At 51.8% G+C, this 10,065-nt stretch overlaps 1 long non-coding RNA gene across 1 annotated transcript in view; it reads left to right on the top strand.

Moving 5' to 3' along the window:
• LOC137312299 (uncharacterized) overlaps positions 1–10,065 on the top strand; it is a 10,937-nt gene continuing 872 nt past the window's right edge. Inside the window, exons 1-3 of the long non-coding RNA XR_010960689.1 lie at positions 1–54; positions 2,216–2,375; positions 10,056–10,065. The exon at positions 10,056–10,065 is cut by the window's right edge and continues 872 nt beyond it. This is a non-coding gene — a long non-coding RNA (uncharacterized lncRNA). The remainder of the gene's footprint in view (positions 55–2,215; positions 2,376–10,055) is intronic.

Genomic DNA, 10,065 nt, shown 5'->3' with positions numbered 1-10,065 from the left:
TAATGTGCACAACCAGGCTGTGAGAAATGCTTCACTCAGCTCTCGAACTTACAGGTAAGACCCTCTCTCCCCCCCGACCCCAGAGACCTCCCCCCCGGGGTCGTCCGACGTAATCCGGCCTCCGCCTCGATGGCGGGGGAGACATTACCGGAGATCTGGTCGGGAGACGGGAACAGGAGGGGGGATCGTGGCCCCCCCTCCCCCCGGCTATCCATCAATCTCACGTTTAAAATTAAGGGCTTGACGAGAGGGTTTCCCTCCGAGGAGAGGTTGAGCAGAACGGGCCTCTGACTCTCTCTGGAGTCTCGAAGGACGGGAGGAGATCTCATTGAAACATCTAAGATCCAGAGGGGCGGGGGGCTTGACAGGGTCGGTGCTGAGAGGGCGTTCCCCCCCCCCCCATGGCCGGAGAGTCCAGAACCAGGGGGCCTAGTCTCGGGACAAGGGGTTCGGTCATCCAAGACTGAGAGGACGAGGAATTTCTTCGCTCGGAGGGCGGTGAACCTTTGGAAATCTCCTCGCCCCCCCGCCCCCGCTGTGATTTCGGCTTCCGCAACGACTCGTTTATTGCCCATCCCTAATCGCCCCCTTGAGAAGGTGGCGGTGAGCCGCCATCTTGAACCGCTGCGGTCCGTCTGGTGACGGTTCTCCCACCGTGCCGTTGGGAAGGGAGCTCCAGGATTTTGACCCAGCGACGATGAAGGAACGGCCGATATATTCCAAGTCGGGATGGTGTGTGACTCGGAGGGGAACGTGGCGGGTGGGGGTTGTCCCCATGTGCCCGCTGCCTGGGTCCTTCTAGGTGGGAGAGGTCGGCGGGTTTGGGAGGTGCTGTCGAAGAAGCCTTGGCGAGTTGCTGCAGTGCATCCTGTGGACGGTCCACACTGCGAGCCGCGGTGCGCCGGTGGTGAAGGGGAGTGAATGTTTAGGGTGCCGATCGAGCGGGGCTTGCTTTGTCCTGGATGGCGTCGAGCTTCTCGAGCGTTGTTGGAGCTGCACTCGTCCAGGCAAGTGGAGAGTATTCCATCACACTCCTGACTTGTGCCTTGTAGACGGTGGAAAGGCTTTGGGGAGTCAGGAGGTGAGTCACTCGCCGCAGAATACCCAGCCTCTGACCTGCTCTCGTAGCCACAGTATTTATATGGCTGGTCCAGTTAAGTTTCTGGTCAATGGTGGGCCCCCAGGACGTTGATGGTGGGGGATTCGGCGATGGTAATGCCGTTGAATGTCAAGGGGAGGTGGTTGACTCTCTCTTGTTGGAGATGGTCATTGCCTGGTGCAAATGTTACTTGCCACATATCAGCCCGAGCCTGGATGTTGTCCAGGTCTTGCTGTACGTGGGCACGGACTGCTTCATTATCTGAGGGGTTGCGAATGGAACTGAACACTGTGCAGTCATCAGCGAACATCCCCATTTCTGACCTTCTGATGGAGGGAAGGTCATTGATGAAGCAGCTGGAGATGGTTCTTTTGCGGGTCGTGAACTTTGGCGACTCTCAGAAACCCACCAGTTACCAGGTCTTGGTATAATTCGGACTGCATTAGGACGGCCTGTCCCTCTTTCAGTGCTGAGAGATTTGGGTGTCCTCGTACAAGAAACACAGAAAGGTTAACCTGCAGGGACAGCGAGCAGTTAGGAAGGCAAATGGTATGTTTGGCCTTTATTGCAAGTGGTTTGGAGGACAAGAGTAAGGAAGTCTTACTACAATTGTACAGGGGCTTTGGTAAGACCCTCACCTGGAGCACTGCGTCCAGTTCTGGTCTCCTTATCTAAGGAAGGATATACTTGCCTTCGAGGCGGTGCAACGAAGGTTCACCAGATTGATCCCTGGATGAGAGGGTTGTCCTATGAGGAGAGGTTGAGCAGAATGGGCCGAGACTCTCTGGAGTTCAGAAGAACGAGAGGTGATCTCATTGAAACATCTAAGATTCTGAGGGGGGGCTCGACAGGGTAGATGCTGAGAGGGTGTTCCCCCATAGCTGGAGAGTCCAGAACGAGGGGGCACCGTCTCAGGACAAGGGGTCGGCCATCCTAGACTGAGACGAGGGGGAATTTCCTCACTCGGAGGGTTGCGAACCTTTGGAATTCTCCACCCCAGAGGGCCGTCCGTGCGCGCTGGCGGGGCTCGGCTCGGCCTGACTCTCTCTCTCTCTCTCCCCCAATCTCTCTCTCTCTTCTTCTCTCTCTTCCCTCTCTCTCTCTTTCTCCCTCAAGTCACACAGAAGACAGCACAACAAGGACAAACCCTTCAAATGCCAGCACTGCCACAGGGCGTACACAGACTCTCCCTCCCTGCAGATCCACCTCGCGACCCACACCGTGAGACACGGTCAAGGCCTACGGCTGCAACTCCTGCAGGAAATCCTACACCTCGGTAGGTAGGCCCGTTACCGGGTGGCGACGGTTGGCGGGGTGGCAGGGGGGGGGTGGGAACGCTGACCTTTCACCCTCCGGGGTCAGAATGGGAGTGAGGGGGGACAGAGTCGGGGGAGTGTCGGAGTGGAGCTCTGTATTGTGGTGTGGAGGGAGCTCTGTATTGTGGTGTGGAGGGAGCTCTGTATTGTAGTGTAGAGGGAGCTCTGTATTGTAGTGTAGAGGGAGCTCTGTATTGTAGTGTAGAGGGGAGCTCTGTATTGTAGTGTGGAGGGAGCTCTGTATTGTAGTGTGGAGGGAGCTCTGTATTGTAGTGTGGAGGGAGCTCTGTATTGTAGTGTGGAGGGAGCTCTGTATTGTGGTGTAGAGGGAGCTCTGTATTGTAGTGTAGAGGGAGCTCTGTATTGTAGTGTAGAGGGAGCTCTGTATTGTAGTGTAGAGGGAGCTCTGTATTGTAGTGTGGAGGGAGCTCTGTATTGTAGTGTGGAGGGAGCTCTGTATTGTAGTGTGGAGGGAGCTCTGTATTGTAGTGTGGAGGGGAGCTCTGTATTGTAGTGTGGAGGGAGCTCTGTATTGTGGTGTAGAGGGAGCTCTGTATTGTAGTGTAGAGGGAGCTCTGTATTGTAGTGTAGAGGGAGCTCTGTATTGTAGTGTAGGAGGGGAGCTCTGTATTGTAGTGTGGAGGGAGCTCTGTATTGTAGTGTAGAGGGAGCTCTGTATTGTAGTGTAGAGGGAGCTCTGTATTGTAGTGTGGAGGGAGCTCTGTATTGTAGTGTGGAGGGAGCTCTGTATTGTGGTGTAGAGGGAGCTCTGTATTGTAGTGTGGAGGGAGCTCTGTATTGTAGTGTGGAGGGAGCTCTGTATTGTAGTGTAGAGGGAGCTCTGTATTGTAGTGTGGAGGGAGCTCTGTATTGTAGTGTAGAGGGAGCTCTGTATTGTGGTGTAGAGGAGCTCTGTATTGTAGTGTGGAGGGAGCTCTGTATTGTAGTGTCGGAGGGAGCTCTGTATTGTGGTGTGGAGGGAGCTCTGTATTGTAGTGTGGAGGGAGCTCTGTATTGTAGTGCAGAGGGAGCTCTGTATTGTAGTGTGGAGGGAGCTCTGTATTGTAGTGTGGAGGGAGCTCTGTATTGTAGTGTGGAGGGAGCTCTGTATTGTAGTGTGGAGGGAGCTCTGTATTGTAGTGTAGAGGAGCTCTGTATTGCAGTGTAGAGGGAGCTCTGTATTGTAGTGTGGAGGGAGCTCTGTATTGTAGTGTGGAGGGAGCTCTGTATTGTAGTGTGGAGGGAGCTCTGTATTGTAATGTAGAGGGAGCTCTGTATTGTAGTGTAGAGGGAGCTCTGTATTGTAGTGTTGGAGGGAGCTCTGTATTGTAGTGTAGAGGGAGCTCTGTATTGTAGTGTGGAGGGAGCTCTGTATTGTAGTGTGGAGGGAGCTCTGTATTGTAGTGTGGAGGGAGCTCTGTATTGTAGTGCAGAGGGAGCTCTGTATTGTAGTGTGGAGGGAGCTCTGTATTGTAGTGTGGAGGGGAGCTCTGTATTGTAGTGTAGAGGGAGCTCTGTATTGTAGTGTGGAGGGAGCTCTGTATTGTAGTGTGGAGGGAGCTCTGTATTGTAGTGTAGAGGGAGCTCTGTATTGTAGTGTAGAGGGAGCTCTGTATTGTAGTGTGGAGGGAGCTCTGTATTGTAGTGTAGAGGGAGCTCTGTATTGTAGTGTGGAGGGAGCTCTGTATTGTAGTGTGGAGGGAGCTCTGTATTGTAGTGTGGAGGGAGCTCTGTATTGTAGTGTAGAGGGAGCTCTGTATTGTAGTGTGGAGGGAGCTCTGTATTGTAGTGTCGGAGGGAGCTCTGTATTGTAGTGTAGAGGGAGCTCTGTATTGTAGTGTGGAGGGAGCTCTGTATTGTAGTGTAGAGGGAGCTCTGTATTGTAGTGTGGAGGGAGCTCTGTATTGTAGTGTGGAGGGAGCTCTGTATTGTAGTGTAGAGGGAGCTCTGTATTGTAGTGTGGAGGGAGCTCTGTATTGTAGTGTAGAGGGAGCTCTGTATTGTAGTGTGGAGGGAGCTCTGTATTGTAGTGTGGGAGGGAGCTCTGTATTGTAGTGTGGAGGGAGCTCTGTATTGTAGTGCGGAGGGAGCTCTGTATTGTAGTGTAGAGGGAGCTCTGTATTGTAGTGTAGAGGGAGCTCTGTATTGTAGTGTGGAGGGAGCTCTGTATTGTGGTGTAGAGGGAGCTCTGTATTGTAGTGTGGAGGGAGCTCTGTATTGTAGTGTGGAGGGAGCTCTGTATTGTAGTGTGGAGGGAGCTCTGTATTGTGGTGTAGAGGGAGCTCTGTATTGTAGTGTGGAGGGAGCTCTGTATTGTAGTGTAGAGGGAGCTCTGTATTGTAGTGTGGAGGGAGCTCTGTATTGTAGTGTAGAGGGAGCTCTGTATTGTAGTGTAGAGGGAGCTCTGTATTGTAGTGCAGAGGGAGCTCTGTATTGTAGTGTGGAGGAGCTCTGTATTGTAGTGTGGAGGGAGCTCTGTATTGTAGTGTAGAGGGAGCTCTGTATTGTAGTGTAGAGGAGCTCTGTATTGTAGTGTAGAGGGAGCTCTGTATTGTAGTGCGGAGGGAGCTCTGTATTGTAGTGTAGAGGGAGCTCTGTATTGTAGTGTAGAGGGAGCTCTGTATTGTAGTGTAGAGGGAGCTCTGTATTGTAGTGTGGAGGGGAGCTCTGTATTGTGGTGTAGAGGGAGCTCTGTATTGTAGTGTGGAGGGAGCTCTGTATTGTAGTGTGGAGGGAGCTCTGTATTGTAGTGGGAGGGGAGCTCTGTATTGTGTGTAGAGGGAGCTCTGTATTGTAGTGTAGAGGGAGCTCTGTATTGTAGTGTGGAGGGAGCTCTGTATTGTAGTGTGGAGGGAGCTCTGTATTGTAGTGTGGAGGGAGCTCTGTATTGTGGTGTGGAGGGAGCTCTGTATTGTGGTGCAGAGGGAGCTCTGTATTGTAGTGTGGAGGGAGCTCTGTATTGTAGTGTGGAGGGAGCTCTGTATTGTAGTGTGGAGGGAGCTCTGTATTGTAGTGTGGAGGGAGCTCTGTATTGTAGTGTAGAGGGAGCTCTGTATTGTAGTGTAGAGGGAGCTCTGTATTGTAGTGTGGAGGGAGCTCTGTATTGTAGTGTGGAGGGAGCTCTGTATTGTAGTGTGGAGGGAGCTCTGTATTGTAGTGTGGAGGGAGCTCTGTATTGTAAGTGTGAGGGAGCTCTGTATTGTAGTGCAGAGGGAGCTCTGTATTGTAGTGTGGAGGAGCTCTGTGTTGTAGTGTCGGAGGGAGCTCTGTATTGTAGTGTGGAGGGAGCTCTGTATTGTGGTGTGGAGGGAGCTCTGTATTGTAGTGTGGAGGGAGCTCTGTATTGTAGTGTGGAGGGAGCTCTGTATTGTAGCGTGTGGAGGGAGCTCTGTATTGTAGTGTGGAGGGAGTCTGTATTGTAGTGTCGAGGGAGCTCTGTATTGTGGTGCAGAGGGAGCTCTGTATTGTGGTGTAGAGGGAGCTCTGTATTGTAGTGTGGAGGGAGCTCTGTATTGTAGTGTGGAGGGAGCTCTGTATTGTAGTGTAGAGGGAGCTCTGTATTGTAGTGTGGAGGGAGCTCTGTATTGTGGTGTGGAGGGAGCTCCGTATTGTAGTGTGGAGGGAGCTCCGTATTGTAGTGTGGAGGGAGCTCCGTATTGTAGTGTGGAGGGAGCTCTGTATTGTAGTGTGGAGGGAGCTCTGTATTGTAGTGTGGAGGGAGCTCTGTATTGTAGTGTGGAGGGAGCTCTGTATTGTAGTGTGGAGGGAGCTCTGTATTGTAGTGTAGAGGGAGCTCTGTATTGTAGTGTAGAGGGAGCTCTGTATTGTAGTGTAGAGGGAGCTCTGTATTGTAGTGTAGAGGAGCTCTGTGTTGTAGTGTGGAGGAGCTCTGTATTGTAGTGTGGAGGGAGCTCTGTATTGTGGTGTGGAGGGAGCTCTGTATTGTAGTGTAGAGGGAGCTCTGTATTGTAGTGTAGAGGGAGCTCTGTATTGTAGTGTGGAGGGAGCTCTGTATTGTAGTGTGGAGGGAGCTCTGTATTGTAGTGTCGAGGGAGCTCTGTATTGTAGTGTGGAGGGAGCTCTGTATTGTAGTGTAGAGGGAGCTCTGTATTGTAGTGTGGAGGGAGCTCTGTATTGTAGTGTAGAGGGAGCTCTGTATTGTAGTGTGGTGGGAGCTCTGTATTGTAGTGTGGGAGGGAGCTCTGTATTGTAGTGTCGAGGGAGCTCTGTATTGTAGTGTGGAGGGAGCTCTGTATTGTAGTGTAGAGGGGAGCTCTGTATTGTAGTGTGGAGGGAGCTCTGTATTGCAGTGTAGAGGGAGCTCTGTATTGTAGTGTGGAGGGAGCTCTGTATTGTAGTGTGGAGGGAGCTCTGTATTGTGGTGTGGAGGGAGCTCTGTATTGTAGTGTGGAGGGAGCTCTGTATTGTAGTGTGGAGGGAGCTCTGTATTGTAGTGTGGAGGGAGCTCTGTATTGTAGTGTGGAGGGAGCTCTGTATTGTGGTGTAGAGGGAGCTCTGTATTGTGGTGTGGAGGGAGCTCTGTATTGTGGTGTGGAGGGAGCTCTGTATTGTAGTGTGGAGGGAGCTCTGTATTGTAGTGTAGAGGGAGCTCTGTATTGTAGTGTGGAGGGAGCTCTGTATTGTGGTGTAGAGGGAGCTCTGTATTGTAGTGTGGAGGGAGCTCTGTATCATTGTGTTGAGGGAGCTCTGTATTGTAGTGTTGAGGGAGCTCTGTATCATTGTGTAGAGGGAGCTCTGCATTGTAGTGTAGAGGGAGCTCTGTATTGTAGTGTGGAGGGAGCTCTGTATTGTAGTGTGGAGGGGAGCTCTGTATTGTGGTGTAGGGAGCTCTGTATTGTGGTGTAGAGGGAGCTCTGTATTGTAGTGTGGAGGGAGCTCTGTATTGTAGTGTGGAGGGAGCTCTGTATTGTGGTGTGGAGGAGCTCTGTATTGTGGTGTGGAGGGAGCTCTGTATTGTAGTGTGGAGGGAGCTCTGTATTGTAGTGTGGAGGGAGCTCTGTATTGTGGTGTAGAGGGAGCTCTGTATTGTGGTGTGGAGGGAGCTCTGTATTGTAGTGTGGAGGGAGCTCTGTATTGTAGTGTGGAGGGAGCTCTGTATTGTAGTGTGGAGGAGCTCTGTATTGTAGTGTGGAGGGAGCTCTGTATTGTAGTGTAGAGGGAGCTCTGTATTGTAGTGTGGAGGGAGCTCTGTATCATTGTGTTGAGGGAGCTCTGTATTGTAGTGTGGAGGGAGCTCTGTATTGTAGTGCGGAGGGAGCTCTGTATTGTAGTGTGGAGGGAGCTCTGTATCGTAGTGTGAGGGAGCTCTGTATTGTAGTGTGGAGGGAGCTCTGTATTGTGGTGTGAGGGGAGCTCTGTATTGTGTGTGGAGGGAGCTCTGTATTGTAGTGTAGAGGGGAGCTCTGTATTGTAGTGTAGAGGGAGCTCTGTATTGTAGTGTAGAGGGAGCTCTGTATTGTAGTGTAGAGGGAGCTCTGTATTGTAGTGTGGAGGGAGCTCTGTATTGTAGTGTGGAGGGAGCTCTGTATTGTAGTGTGGAGGGAGCTCTGTATTGTAGTGGAGAGGGAGCTCTGTGTTGTGGTGTGGAGGGAGCTCTGTATTGTAGTGTGGAGGGAGCTCTGTATTGTAGTGTGTGAGGGAGCTCTGTATTGTCGTGTGGAGGGAGCTCTGTATTGTGGTGTAGAGGGAGCTCTGTATTGTAGTGTGGAGGGAGCTCTGTATTGTAGTGTTGAGGGAGCTCTGTATTGTAGTGTAGAGGGAGCTCTGTATTGTAGTGTAGAGGGAGCTCTGTATTGTAGTGTAGAGGGAGCTCTGTATTGTAGTGGAGAGGGAGCTCTGTGTTGTGGTGTGGAGGGAGCTCTGTATTGTAGTGTGGAGGGAGCTCTGTATTGTAGTATGGAGGGAGCTCTGTATTGTAGTGTGGAGGGAGCTCTGTATTGTCGTGTGGAGGAGCTCTGTATTGTGGTGTAGAGGGAGCTCTGTATTGTAGTGTAGAGGGAGCTCTGTATTGTAGTGTAGAGGGAGCTCTGTATTGTGGTGTGGGAGGGAGCTCTGTATTGTGGTGTAGAGGGAGCTCTGTATTGTAGTGTGGAGGGAGCTCTGTATTGTAGTGTAGAGGGAGCTCTGTATTGTAGTGTGGAGGGAGCTCTGTATTGTAGTGTAGAGGGAGCTCTGTATTGTAGTGTGGAGGGAGCTCTGTATTGTAGTGTGGAGGGAGCTCTGTATTGTAGCTTGTGGAGGGAGCTCTGTATTGTAGTGTGGAGGGAGCTCTGTATTGTAGTGTGGAGGGAGCTCTGTATTGTGTGTGTAGAGGGAGCTCTGTATTGTGGTGTGGAGGGAGCTCTGTATTGTGGTGTAGAGGGAGCTCTGTATTGTAGTGTGGAGGGAGCTCTGTATTGTAGTGTAGAGGGAGCTCTGTATTGTAGTGTGGAGGGAGCTCTGTATTGTAGTGTGGAGGGAGCTCTGTATTGTAGTGTGGAGGGAGCTCTGTATTGTAGTGTGGAGGGAGCTCTGTATTGTAGTGTGGAGGGGAGCTCTGTATTGTAGTGTGGAGGGAGCTCTGTATTGTAGTGTGGAGGGAGCTCTGTATTGTAGTGTGGAGGGAGCTCTGTATTGTAGTGTGGAGGGAGCTCTGTATTGTAGTGTGGAGGGAGCTCTGTATTGTAGTGTGGAGGGAGCTCTGTATTGTAGTGTAGAGGGAGCTCTGTATTGTAGTGTGGAGGGAGCTCTGTTCATTGTGTTGAGGGAGCTCTGTATTGTATGTGGAGGGAGCTCTGTATTGTAGTGCGGAGGGAGCTCTGTATTGTAGTGTGGAGGGAGCTCTGTATTGTAGTGTGGAGGGAGCTCTGTATTGTAGTGTGGAGGGAGCTCTGTGTTGTCGTGTGGAGGGAGGCTCTGTATTGTAGTGTGGAGGAGCTCTGTATTGTAGTGTGGAGGGAGCTCTGTATGGTAGTGTGGAGGGAGCTCTGTATGGTAGTGTGGAGGGAGCTCTGTATTGTAGTGTGGAGGGAGCTCTGTATTGTAGTGTAGAGGGAGCTCTGTATTGTAGTGTGGAGGGAGCTCTGTATCATTGTGTTGAGGGAGCTCTGTATTGTAGTGTGGAGGGAGCTCTGTATTGTAGTGCGGAGGGAGCTCTGTATTGTAGTGTGGAGGGAGCTCTGTATGTAGTGTGGAGGAGCTCTGTATTGTAGTGTGGAGGGAGCTCTGTGTTGTCGTGTGGAGGGAGCTCTGTATTGTAGTGTGGAGGGAGCTCTGTATTGTAGTGTGGAGGGAGCTCTGTATGGTAGTGTGGAGGGAGCTCTGTATGGTAGTGTGGAGGGAGCTCTGTGTTGTAGTGTGGAGGGAGCTCTGTGTTGTAGTGTGGAGGGAGCTCTGTGTTGTAGTGTGGAGGGAGCTCTGTGTTGTGGTGTGGAGGGAGCTCTGTATGGTAGTGTGGAGGGAGCTCTGTATGGTAGTGTGGAGGGAGCTCTGTATGGTAGTGTGGAGGGAGGTCTGTCTCGTACCTCTCCCTGGGAGCGCTCGATGCCGACACTGGGTATAAAGTGGGGGTCGACGGTCGGGGTCGTGGGGGGATCGCTGCCCGACGACCTGTCCTGGATTTCTCTGCTCTTCCTCCGCAGGAGACCTACC

Source organism: Heptranchias perlo, unplaced genomic scaffold (genome assembly GCF_035084215.1).
Source record: "Heptranchias perlo isolate sHepPer1 unplaced genomic scaffold, sHepPer1.hap1 HAP1_SCAFFOLD_416, whole genome shotgun sequence".
Classification (NCBI taxonomy): domain Eukaryota; kingdom Metazoa; phylum Chordata; class Chondrichthyes; order Hexanchiformes; family Hexanchidae; genus Heptranchias; species Heptranchias perlo.
The sequence above is the reverse complement of the archived record's forward strand: the minus strand, read 5'-3'. Positions and strand labels throughout refer to the sequence as shown.